Source organism: Apodemus sylvaticus, chromosome 5, assembly GCF_947179515.1.
Source record: "Apodemus sylvaticus chromosome 5, mApoSyl1.1, whole genome shotgun sequence".
NCBI lineage: Eukaryota > Metazoa > Chordata > Mammalia > Rodentia > Muridae > Apodemus > Apodemus sylvaticus.
In genome coordinates this window covers 149,225,868-149,237,962 of record NC_067476.1, presented here as the reverse complement: position 1 = coordinate 149,237,962, position 12,095 = coordinate 149,225,868, and the positions used below count along the sequence as shown (strand labels likewise).

Genomic DNA, 12,095 nt, shown 5'->3' with positions numbered 1-12,095 from the left:
GATACAGGCAGATCTCTAGCATATACATGCAGGCAAAACATTTACACATGTAAACTATATAATATATAATTTAAAATACATTAAGTATATTCAACCTAATTGGGGAGATGGGCCACAGCATGCCATAAAACAACTCTAGGACCAATTCTAAACCAACTCTGGGGACCTCAGCTGAGACCCAGTAAAGGGACATTGAGGAAACAAGCCCCCACTACCACCCCCTACAGAGTGGCTGGCCTTGTTGAAAGTCCTAAAAACAGGCTCCAAGAAAAAGAAAGCCTAAGGGCTTACATGTCTGTTTACTTTCTAGACACAAACAAAGTTTTAAAAAGAAGCAAGGGAAAGACCACAGAGCCAAACATCCCTCCTTCAGAGAGAGCTCTACACAACTGCTACAATATATGGGAGAAAACTTCACAACCCAAACAAAGTGGCATTAACATATTACCTAGCCCTTGAGAGGTGGAGGCAGGAAGATTAGGAATTTTAATATACCAATTTTATATGTGAGAGACAAGTCTTTCTAGAATTTGTAAAACTGTTTTAATTGTAATTTAAAAAACCTTTGTAACCAGAAAACTATTAAAATTTTACAGACAGCAATTTCTAAGGTTAGACTTGGCTTTTTGGCCGGTATGTGGGCAGGAGGGTGCTCTGAAAGCTGTAGACACTACTGAAGGTATGTGGAGCAAGTCTCCAGTGGGGATGGAGGCAGCCTGTGAGAATGAGGCTTGCACTCTGCAGCCTTGGACAGCTGCAGGGAAGGCTGTAATGTCGGAAGCAATCATGCATGCATCGGAAGACAGAAACAGACCTTGGTGGGCAGCAGGCTGGGGCGAGGGAAGGAAAGCAGTGCAGCTGTACTCACAGGAGCCAAGTCTCCAAGGGCAGGGGTCCTGGGTCAGAAGGGAAGGTAGCACAAGAAGCCAGGACTCAGAAGGGCAGTGCAGGCGGGGCAGCCAGCTCGTTCCTGCCCTTCCTCTCTCCCTGTGTCTCCTAAATGAAAAGCACTTCGAGGTTTTAGTGGGTGTTTCCCAGTCTCTGGCCAAGTAAGTCTCCATTTGTTGTAATCCAATTCCCGGTCTGATGATGTCAACCACTCAACCCACTTGCTCAGTTTCCACCTCTCTGTCCACAGGAGAGATCCATTTCCTTTGGACAATGAGCCAGCGGGCTGTAACTGCATCCCAGGCCCGTCACATTTGCCAAACATCCTTCCTTCAATTTTCAATGCTGCAGCCTTGGTGACAAAAGGCTTCCTATGTGGTCAGTCAGTGGCCAGGACTCTCGGCGTAAATCTGCTTTCTTAGTCACTGGGAGGCCTGTGGCTGCCCAATGCTGTGCTTCCATTCATTTCTTTGGGGTATGATATGCTAACTAGGCAGAAACCCTCTCTGTCTCTCCACCTCTGCCCCTCTGCCCAGTCCTTCAGGGTCCTTCATTTCTCTAGCTTCCTAGGATGTGTCCTGTGTTCTTATGAGTACACACAGGGAAGGCTGGGACAAAACACTGGTCTGTGGCTGGAGAACTGGTTTCAGGTCTTGGCCCTGCCTCAAGCAAGTCACTGGTCTTTGGTTTCATCAGTGAAATGGTAACACGGGTGTCTTTCTTGTCTGATTCCACCGGAAGCCAGTGTGCGCAGAGCTTATTATCAAATACATCTTGGAGTAACAAACAGCCACAAGCCTGAGCAGGAAGAAACCTTGGTCCAAGATGCCTGGCCTTGTGGGCTCCTGGGTCCCCTTTACAGTGGAACTGAAACATTTCTCTGTGAGAAAACCCAAAAGAATTCAGTGAAAGAGTCCCAGAGGGCATAAGACACAACAGAAACTACTAGATAAGATAAACAGAAGAGAATTTAACTGTCCTTAGGGACAAACCCAGCAATGGCTAGGCTAGATAACAAGAATGTTGCATGTGTAGTGTGCTCCACCAAAGATGTGGCAAACCTCTCACTCTGGCCTGTGAGAAGCAAGGAGACCTAGGCAAGGACTGAGAGCACCATGAAGATTCAGAGGCATCATCTGGGTCCGACATGACATATACTCCTACCCCCCAGACTCCAGTCTCCATCTCTCAGTTTTCCTAACTTAAAATGAGATGCTAGTGGCTTCACTTTAGGATTATGGAGAAGTGACACTTACAAGGCGACAGAGACAGTGGTCAGTGCAGACCGAGTATGCTAGCTCATGGACAGATGCTAGTCATCATCTTTTTTTTTTTTTTTCCTTTTTGGTTTTTTTCTAGACAGGGTCTCTCTGTGTAGCCCTGGCTGTCCTGGAACTCACTCTGTAGACCAGGCTGGCCTCGAACTCAGAAATCCACCTTCCTCTGCCTCCCAAGTGCTGGGATTAAAGGCATGCGCCACCACTGCCCTGCTCATCATCTATTTTGATTCTCAAAACACCCCTAGGAGAATTATTGTTATTACTTTCTTTCCTCATTAAGAAAATGAAACAGATGTTATGTGACAAGCTCAAAGTTACACGTCTTAGAAATAAAAGGGGTCAGAAGTAAAAGCTGAGGCTCTTAACTCCTAAGTCAGAATGAACATCTCTCTGTCTCTGTCTCTGTCTCTGTCTCTCTCTCTCTCTCACACACACACACACACACACACACACACACACACACACACACACACGAGCCAACACTAATAATACATCCCACCCAGCTGATAACAGAGGCACTTACCAGGTCAGAGGGAGGGCTTACAGGGCGTTGTCACCAAAATATCAGGTGGTTTTAACAGCCTCTCCCATGAGGAGCAGAGCAGACCTGTGTACAAGTTACTTCCATGGGGATGGGAAGTTAGGGCTCTTTATGGTAGATGGGAGAGGCTATGGCCCCTTGTAACTTAGCAGGAATTTTAATTAGTTCTCAGAAAACTCTGTTGTTTATCAGGACTCAAGCAAACAGGCTCTTCTTGGGAGGGTATTTGCCAAGCAGAAGGCTTTGGACAAGTTGGTGAACTGGGGTGGAATAAAAACCATCAGCTTGAGAGCACAGGAGAGATGTGAGGTCCAGCAGGCCCTGCCTCCCTCCTAAGGTGGCCAATCCGTCTGTGCCTTGGCTGTCCAATGGAGGATGTGATCTGATCATAACTTCCCCAAGTTCTTTGTGTGTGCTGTCTGTGAACACACATCTGTGTAGGCATGTGTGTAAAATGTACACATGTATATGGAGACCAGAGATCCATGCTGGGTGTCTTCCTTAATCATTTCCACCTTACTTCTTTTTAGATTTATTTATTTTATTTCATACATATAAGTGCTTTGCCTGCATGCACATGTGTTCTATGTGTGTGTCTGGTGCCTACATGGATCTGTCAGATGAAGACTTTGGATCCCCTGCAACTGGAGTTTATGGCTGGCTCTGAGCCACAGTGCCAGTGCTCAGTACCTACAGCATGTTCTCTGGAAGAGCAGCAAGGGCTCTGACCACTGAGAAACCCACATTATTCTTTGAGGTTAGGGCCTCTCACTGGACCTGGAGCTCACTGCTCACTAGGCTGGATGGCCAAGGAGCTCCAGGACTGGGGTAAAATGCAGCTATACCTCACGTCTATGTGGGCTAGGGTCCTCATGCCGGCACGGACTCACTGAGGCATCCCCCAGACCCTTCTAGGTTCTTGTGAGGATTAAGTGACTGATACACAATGAGTACAAAAATATTTGCCAAAACAACAACAAAAAACAACCAACTAACCACCACCAACAACAACAACAAAAAGCCCAATGTCAAAAGTAGAGACATGATTTTCTAATTCTGACTGTTTCGTGGTTCTCCACCCTGGTGATGATTCAGTAAAGACAGTGATAGGACAAGGTAACAAAGCTGAGGAAGAGGAATTGGAAGAAAGGCACTGGATTTCTCCAGAGTGTCAGGCTGAGCCCAGCACAAAGGCCTTCTGAGAGCTGCTTTTGGGGGAGAGGAACTCTGCCTTGAGGGGCTGGAGATTGACCCATTGCTTAGCAGTGCCTTTATCCCACAAGCACAAGGGGCATCAGGAAATAAGGTTGCATTTGTAAGAAAGTTCACTTTACTGACACTACCCTCTGGCTTGGAACAAAAATCATAGGAGCTCATTCACAAGACATCAGTTTCTTCAGCAGGGTGCCTGACACTTGCCTTGTAGATCTGTGGTGGAGTGCATGAAGAGAGAATGCTAACACCACCAACCTACAGGCATGTCACCCACACGCTGTCTCACAGCTGACAACAGTAGGCACATGCAAACCAGGATCCCACACAGCCAAGCCCCACACATGTCCTTTCATGTAAGTCAGACAGGGCTTCTCATGAGTATTCATGTAGAACAAGATGGCAGTGGGGGAGGGCTGGGCTTCTCAAAAGCCCAGGAAGGAAGCAGCATGGGCTCTGCTCTGTGTCCGGGATCTCCAGGGCCAGGCCAGGACAGCCCTGATGCTCTCCCACCCCATGCCATTGCCTCTGAAGGGCCTCTCCACATACAGCAGTATCAACCCCATGTGAGGATGGAGGAGAGGAAAGTAGGTGCAGAACGGAGGGGCTCACACAGCCCTTCATGATGAAGCTGCCCTTGACCCTGCCCTCTCAACACCCTCAGTGTTGAGGTCCTTAACCTTTTCTCCTCTGAGCTGCCTCTATTTCCAGTGAGATTTACTCCTTTGCTAGAGTCTAAAGAGAAGATCTGTTTCTGAGTATTTTAAATGGATTATGAGACACCTAGTAGCATAGAAAACCCATAAAACCCATTTGTTGGATGATTATCACATGCAGGTGACAGTCTCTATGTCTGTATACATTAGCTTCCCAATCCTCACAGAGCTCCTTCGAGGAAGACAGCAGGACTCTTCCCTCCACCTACACAGGCCAACTGGGCCATCTGTTCAGTTAGCAATACACTGGTATTTCTTTTTTGTTTGGTTGGCACTTGAGGACGTCTGTCTGTCTGTCTGTCTGTCTGTCTGTCTGTCTGTCTATCTGTGTTAAGGGGATGTTTCTCTTAATGTTTTTAGACTGGGTCTCATTCTGTAGCCCTGACTGGCCTGAAACTTGTGGCAACCCTCCTGCCTCAGGCTTCCAAATGTTTTGATTATAGGCATGCACCACCACAGCTGGCCACAGTTATCTCTTAACAGGAATATATGCATAAATAGATTCTGGCTATCACTATTCACTTTCTATATAGTGAAATGTTTTTGTTAAAGAGTAGTATAGAAATGTATGGTCTTGTTTAGCTCTTACTAGAAAAATGAATATGTAAGCTAAGTGGAGATCTTTGTTAATAATAAGGGCTGTTAATTATTGCATGTGTGATACTAAACATAAAAAGCTGGGTTTTGTTGCTGTTGTTTGTGGGGTTATTTGGTGTGAGGTAGCTCAGTAGTAGAAGGCTACATAGCTGCTGCAAGGCCCTGGCCTGGTCCAGGCATCAGAAGTAAACAAACAGGCCGTGGTAGAACACAGTTGCCATGCAGCACTACAGAGGCTGAGGCAGGAGGATCAGTCTTCAGCTACAAAGTGAGTTTGGGCCCAGCCTACACTCTAGGAAACTACATAAAATTCAAAGGCTGGTGATACTAACATAAACGGCTGCCTCAGAGCGAGAGGGACACAGGAGAATGAGGCCTTTCTGGATTCATACTTTGTTTTCTTTTTTAGGTTGGTCTTGGCTAGGCATGGTAGCACAAAGGTTTCATCTGAGCAATTTGGAGACAGGAAGGAGAATCTTTGTGAGCTCAAGGCCAGCTTGATCTACACAACAAGTTCTAGGTTAGCTAAGACTGCATAAGGGACCCAGTCTCAAAAGCAACAACAACAAAACTAAACCATTCATTCAGTTATGATTTACCTGTATTTTAAATTTTTACCTTTTCCTATCAGTTATTACAACCAGCTTTCATTTCAACAGGTCCTTTTGTTAACGTCAACATCTATATGTCCAATGTAACTTCAAGGTTAGACTCTTCAGTCACCCAAGGGACACTAATGTAAGCACTGCTGTTACTGCTCTTCCCTGTATCCATTCTTAGTTCTAATTGTCATGGCCATCCCCCAAGAACCCTGCCTGACATTTTCACACCTCTCCGAGTTCTGGTACTTTGGTAGAATCCAGAAAGTAATTTCACATAAATTTTCTCATCAAATCCATGAAAACAGGAGGGTCAGGACTGTCCTCCTTTGAAAAAATGAAGACTAAAAAGGTAAGTAATTTGCTCAAGAATTCAGATTCCTGATTCCTATATAGTGTTCTTTCTACCAGACCTTATCTTCTGCAGAAACCCTCCATGGACATTTGACTTGCAGCCACTGTAAATGAATACAGCTGAAGGGAACAAGAGCAGGCAGAGACAATGAAGAAAGAGACCCCACCACAAGGGAAACAGAGCAATCTACCATGGAATGTCCTCGGTTGCTCTGTCAGCATTCTGTGTAAGTCTTGAAGGGGCTTTGGAAATGCCAGCAGCCAGAACCTGGCACATACACAGTTGTTGGGACAGACAGCTCAGAGCTCTTCTGATAATTGGTGTCACTCTTGTTGGATCCAAAAGAAACAACTATGCATGCCTCTGCTTTGAAAGACACCGCCTGCGCCTCCTAAATCTGCTTTAGTCCAGCCATGTGATCCAGGGCTTTTAATTCCTGCCAATAATCTTAGCTAGGGCTGGTCTAGATCAGTGGTAAGTGACAGAGGCCCACAACAGGAGGGGCCAGAGCAAAGCCCTAAGAGTTCAGGTTAAATGGGCAAACACCTGATCCAGTCACTTAAAGCTCACAGAAGCTGGTGTATCCACCAGTAGACAGCAGGATTTGGGTGCGAAGCACCACAGTGCTGATTCTGCTCCCAGCCTGTTCTGACATGTGAATAATAGCCAGCCAGCAGCTAGGGGAAGAGGCTGTTTACTTGAGTTCAAACTATTTATAGTGTCAGCAATCTGCACATATTTGGATGACAAATCTCTGGGTTTCAAGTGAGCCGAGCTTTGCTCCTGGACAATTTCAACAAACACATTCCCTCCCCACGCCACCCCCAGGGCCCCCAACATGTGTTGCCCTCAGGATGTCTAACTTGAGTTACTGAGCTTCTAAAGATTATAAAAAGAAATCACATTTCAAGAGCATGTGACTTTTACAACATCTATCTATGAGTCTGAAATACATAATATTTCTTTTAAGACTTAGATCATAAATCCCAATCCATGCACATTCTTTAATAGTATCCAAAGATCCCATAAACTGCCGACAGTATCTGAATGACTATAATCAGCATGTTCTGCATTGCTATAATGCTGTCGTGCCCAGCTCAAGACCTACACAAAGAACATTTCTTATGACACAGTTTGTGTAGGAGGATAAAGGTTTTCAGAAGTGGTCTACAAATATGTAACCACATATACGTGCCAAACACAGAGCAGAAGCATTCCCCACCAACTGCAGGGAGAAGCAGTCAGTGCAGGATTGCCAAGGCCCCTGGAGCTCACTGTGTGCCACACAGGAGAAAGGTGGGCTACAACAAAAGGCAGGCAGGACCTTCCGTAGCTTTAACTCATGAACAGCACGGCCAATGAGTCTGTTTGGGAAAACTAGCTACCTCTAAAAGCTGCTTTTTTTTTAGAACTAGGTAGGCATTGTCTAACTCTGAAGCAAGAAAAATGGTGGTTGTTAGGTCCATATGCAGGGTGGCTATTTATGTTGGAGGTTTGCAGTGCTGTCACACAATGCATCCATCAAAAGGAAACAGCTGATAAGTGAGGAGAAGACATCAAGTGTGAGGAGTGAGGCTGGACAAGCAGTGTATAGAGAGGGAACACAGCTTGTCTTTGAAAGGACTGACCTGTTTCCTAAACCTTTCCTCTTGCTAATGACACTCACTAGAAGACAAATTTTTTTAAAAAGGTTCAAGCAAATCTTAATTTTTTGTTATTTTTTGTTTTGAAATAGAATTTTACTACATAGCCCTGGCTAACCTGAAGCTGACTGTGCAGAGCAGAGTGGCCTCAGATCTGTGGCACTCCTCCTGCCTCAGCCTCCTCCAGGGTGCTGAGATTAAGGTATGTGTCCCCATGACCAGCTTATACTTACTATAATGCAGAGGAAGGGACCCAGGACCTCAGGCATGCTAGGTAAATGCTCTACCATTTGCAGCTCTGGCTACATTGCTTTCAATGTGCACTTCTTGGCCAAGTGATTCTCAATGTGGAAATTTATCACACAGATAAGAACCCTAAGTAGATGCATCTATCAGTGCTTCTAAAGCAGAGTTGATACACAGTGTTACAAAGTAAGCATTGGTGGCATGTTTATACAAGTCACCAGCTATCCACAAACCTCAAGTCTACTGACTGGTAAAATAGGAGCCTCATCTCAGAGAGTCAAGATTAACTGAGACAAGTCAAAGTATCCAGTTCATAGTTTATATGTTATGGTTCCCAGAGCCATTTATCTCTGTAAAAGGATGAATATATCCACACAATTGCTAAATGAGGGCATCTCTGGACAGCTGGTTGCACCAGACACTCAATAAATTATGTATTTCCATAAGACCTTAATTTTAATAAAGTGTATATTAAGGCTATAGCCATGAAAAAAATAAGGCATTATCCTTTAGGACAAGAGTGTGGGTGGAGGTGGAACTTGGGGCAGAGCAGTTGCCCAGCATCTACAAGGCTCTGGGTTCAATCTCTAGCATCACGAAAAGAAACACAAAGAAAAGATGGAAAGATACAAACTAAAGGAACTTACCCAAAAGAGAAACAATTTGGGCACAGTAATGGGAACTGGCTCAGTAAATCTCAAAACATAACCCAGTTCCTAGCCAGGTGGTGGTGGCCCACACCTTTAATCACAGCACTTGGGAGGCAAAAGCAGGCAAATCTCTGGGTTTGACACTGTATAGTGAGTTCCAGGGCAGCCAGAGCTATACAAAGAAACCCTGACTCAAAAAAAACAAAAACAAAAACAACAACAAAAAAATCAAACAAACAACAAAGAAAACCCACACCACACATTTCCTCCTGGGATTCAAGAGAGCAGCTGGTCAGTGAGTGCTGAAGGCACCTCCACCAGGCTAACCACCTAAACCTAATTCCCAGGATTCCCATGGTGGGAGGGGACACACACACACACACACACACACACACACACACACACACAGAGAGAGAGAGAGAGAGAGAGAGAGAGAGAGAGAGAGAGAGAGAGAGAGAGAGAGAGAATTCATTTTATCTGGGTTAAAAAAAAAAAGCTTTCAGAAGTGTTTACAGCTCCATTCCACTGTGAGGGCTGACACAGTAACAAAGAACATTACTTTTAAACCACTTTTAAACAAAACCACCTAGGTGATTTATTAGGATGGTCTCATAAGATCTAAGTAGATATTACAACATATATACAAGAAAGGAAAGAAGCACTTTATAATCAATCTGCGTGCTAAACAGGTTTTTGTCAAATAGATGGATCTTACGGCTAAGCACCATTTGAGTTCAGCTCTGTAAAATGTAATAGAAATAAAAGCTTCAAGTTTCGCCAGGCAGTGGTGGCACATGCCTTTAATCCCAGCACTTGGGAGGCAGAGACAGGTGGATTTCTGAGTTGGAGGCCAGCCTGGTCTACAGAGTGAGTTCCAGGACAGCCAGGGGCTACACAGAAAAACCTTGTCTTTGACATCCCCCCCCCCCAAAAAAAACAGCTCTGCAGGATCCAGAAGGACAGACTAGGGTTCCGGGGTCAATCTGTGGGTTATAAACAAGACTATGAACAGGAGCCACACTGTGGCAGAAACTTAGGGTCTTCAAAATTACCAGCCAGCTATCCTTTCAATGCTTATGAGTGTGTTCTCTGTTCTTGACGAAAATTAGGGGAGGAAGATAGTGTCAAGTCAAAGGTGACAAACTAAGAAACAGAGAAAGGTAGAGGAGCACAGCTCATCTGGAGTGCTTGCTTACCCTGCGGCTTCAATCCTCAAAACTGACAATGAAGAGAAAGAAGGGGGAGGAAGGAAGGGGAAGAAACAGAAGAGAAGGGACGGAGGTGACCTAAAGAAGTACATGCTACATTTCCTCCAGGAAATCTATAGGATCCTGGGGAAGCTTTTGTTTTCTGCAGGGCATGAATCCAGGAGTATAGATCTCAAAGCACTAGAGTACCTGGATCATAAGAACTTTTTTCAGTTATTTGTTTAGTTTTGAGATAGGGTCTCATATAGTCCAGGCTGGCCTTAAACTTGTTACATACCTGAAGATGGCCTTGTACTTCTAATGCTAGGATTGCAGGTATGGCCTGCCATAGCCTATTTATTTAGTGTTAAGAATTAAATCCAGAACTTTGTGCAAGTTAGGCAAGTATTCTACCAAATGGCTACATCCAGCCCTTGGTTAATTATCTAATAAGAGGCTTCAACGGATAAACATGTGATGGTCAATTCTGATCTTCAACTTGACTGAATTAAGACTTAGCTGGGGAATGAATGAAACTCACTTCCTCTCCCTCCCTCCCTCTCCTTCCCCCCCCCCCCCCCCCCCCCCGTGTGTGTGTGTGTGTGTGTGTGTGTGTGTGTGTGTGTGTGTGTGTGTGCATTTTCAGAGACAATTAAATCTTGAGGACTCTGACCTCATGAATAGTTTAATCCTTTGATGAATTCTACTATGATAGCATTACTGGGAGCTGGTAAAAGGTAGGGGGTGGAGCTAGTTGGAAGTAGGTCATTGGGAACATCACCTTGAGGCTGGTCCTGGCCATTTCCTGTATTCCGGTTTCCTGTGTGGGAACAGCTAACCTCTGCCGCACACTCCTACCATCACCAGGTTCTGCCCAAGTGCAAAGGGCCAAGTGACCATGGACTGAGCAAGCTCCTGAAACTCTGAAATCCTTCTTCCCTTATGGATAAGTATTCACGTCAGTTATTTAATCTTATCACATAAAAGCAACTACTATGCATGAATGTGCAAAAATACACTAATGAGACTCCTCCATATCGGTGAAATACTTTCTTACTTTGAAGTAATCCCTTCTTATTGTATAGTATGTTTCCCTTTGGGAATCTACAGAAAATGTATATTTTCAAACAATATTTTTCTTTCAAGAGATCAATAGAATCTGACAATCAATTATCTTTAGGTTTGTAAGAGATTTCATCCAGCAACTCTCAGATTCTTAGGAAAACTACAACAGCTTAGAGACATTGCTTGTTGTTGGTAATGAGTATCAAGCCATTGATACATTGTATACATCAAGCAGTATATACAAAAGGCACCACAATACTACCAATCTCCATCCATTCGTGTATAAATGTGTGCTGGGGCCAGGTATGCCAGTGTGATCCTTAGAGGGTTAACAATGGACTGAGGGAAACAGCAGAGCAAATGGACAACAGCAAACAACATGGCAGGATGTATCAGAGGACCTCATGGGAGTGACCTCACCCCTCAATTTCCTCTTTGGCTCCAGGACATACCAGTTATGAAACAACAGGTGGAAATGATTGACAGGAATACTGATCAGAAAATGAAGCAGTAAAGCAGTCCAGACACTATGAGGCCATTGTTAAATAGCCAGCCTGCTCTGCCTGTAGACTGGTAGACTCTCTACTTAAGAATATCTCAAAACAAGAATAAGAATAGGTTTCTTGGGGCTGACAAGCTGAATCAGGCCATAAAGTGCTTGCTGCACAAGCAAAGGGGCCTGAGTTCAGATCCCAGCACCACCCTGAAAAGAAAAAGCCGGGGGTACACATGATTGCAATCCTGGTGCTGCGGTTGATCCAGCCTGGCCTTGAGTGCAGTGATCCCTCTGCTTCTGCCTCAGTGCTAGGATCAAAGGTGAGTGCTAACATGCTCAGATCCGATATTCTGTTAAGTGGTACTTCAGAAGAAAAGGAATGATGCCGGGCGGTGGTGGCGCACACCTGTAATCCCAGCACTCTGGGAGGCAGAGGCAGGTGGATTTCTGAGTTCAAGGCCAGCCTGGTCTACAGAGTGAATTCCAGGACAGCCAGGGCTACACAGAGAAACCCTGTCTCGACAAAACCAAATCCAAAAAGCCAAAAAGCCAAAAAGCCAAAAAAAAAAAAAAAAAGAAAAGAAAAAGAAAAAAAGAAAGAAAGAAAGAAAAGGAAAGAA

At 44.7% G+C, this 12,095-nt stretch overlaps 1 protein-coding gene across 7 annotated transcripts in view; it reads right to left on the bottom strand.

The window, feature by feature from the left end:
* Window positions 1–12,095, bottom strand: part of Pkig (cAMP-dependent protein kinase inhibitor gamma) — a 68,839-nt gene that overhangs the window by 31,975 nt on the left and 24,769 nt on the right. The window contains exon 1 of one of the 7 annotated variants that reach the window (XM_052184222.1): window positions 2,692–2,818. The exons of 4 other annotated variants lie outside the window; for them this stretch is intronic. The gene's annotated coding sequence lies outside the window, so the exon portion shown is untranslated. Of the gene's footprint in view, window positions 1–868; window positions 1,028–2,691; window positions 2,819–12,095 lie in introns of those variants that run through there. 2 more of the 7 variants (XM_052184217.1, XM_052184216.1) reach the window with 2 other exon arrangements.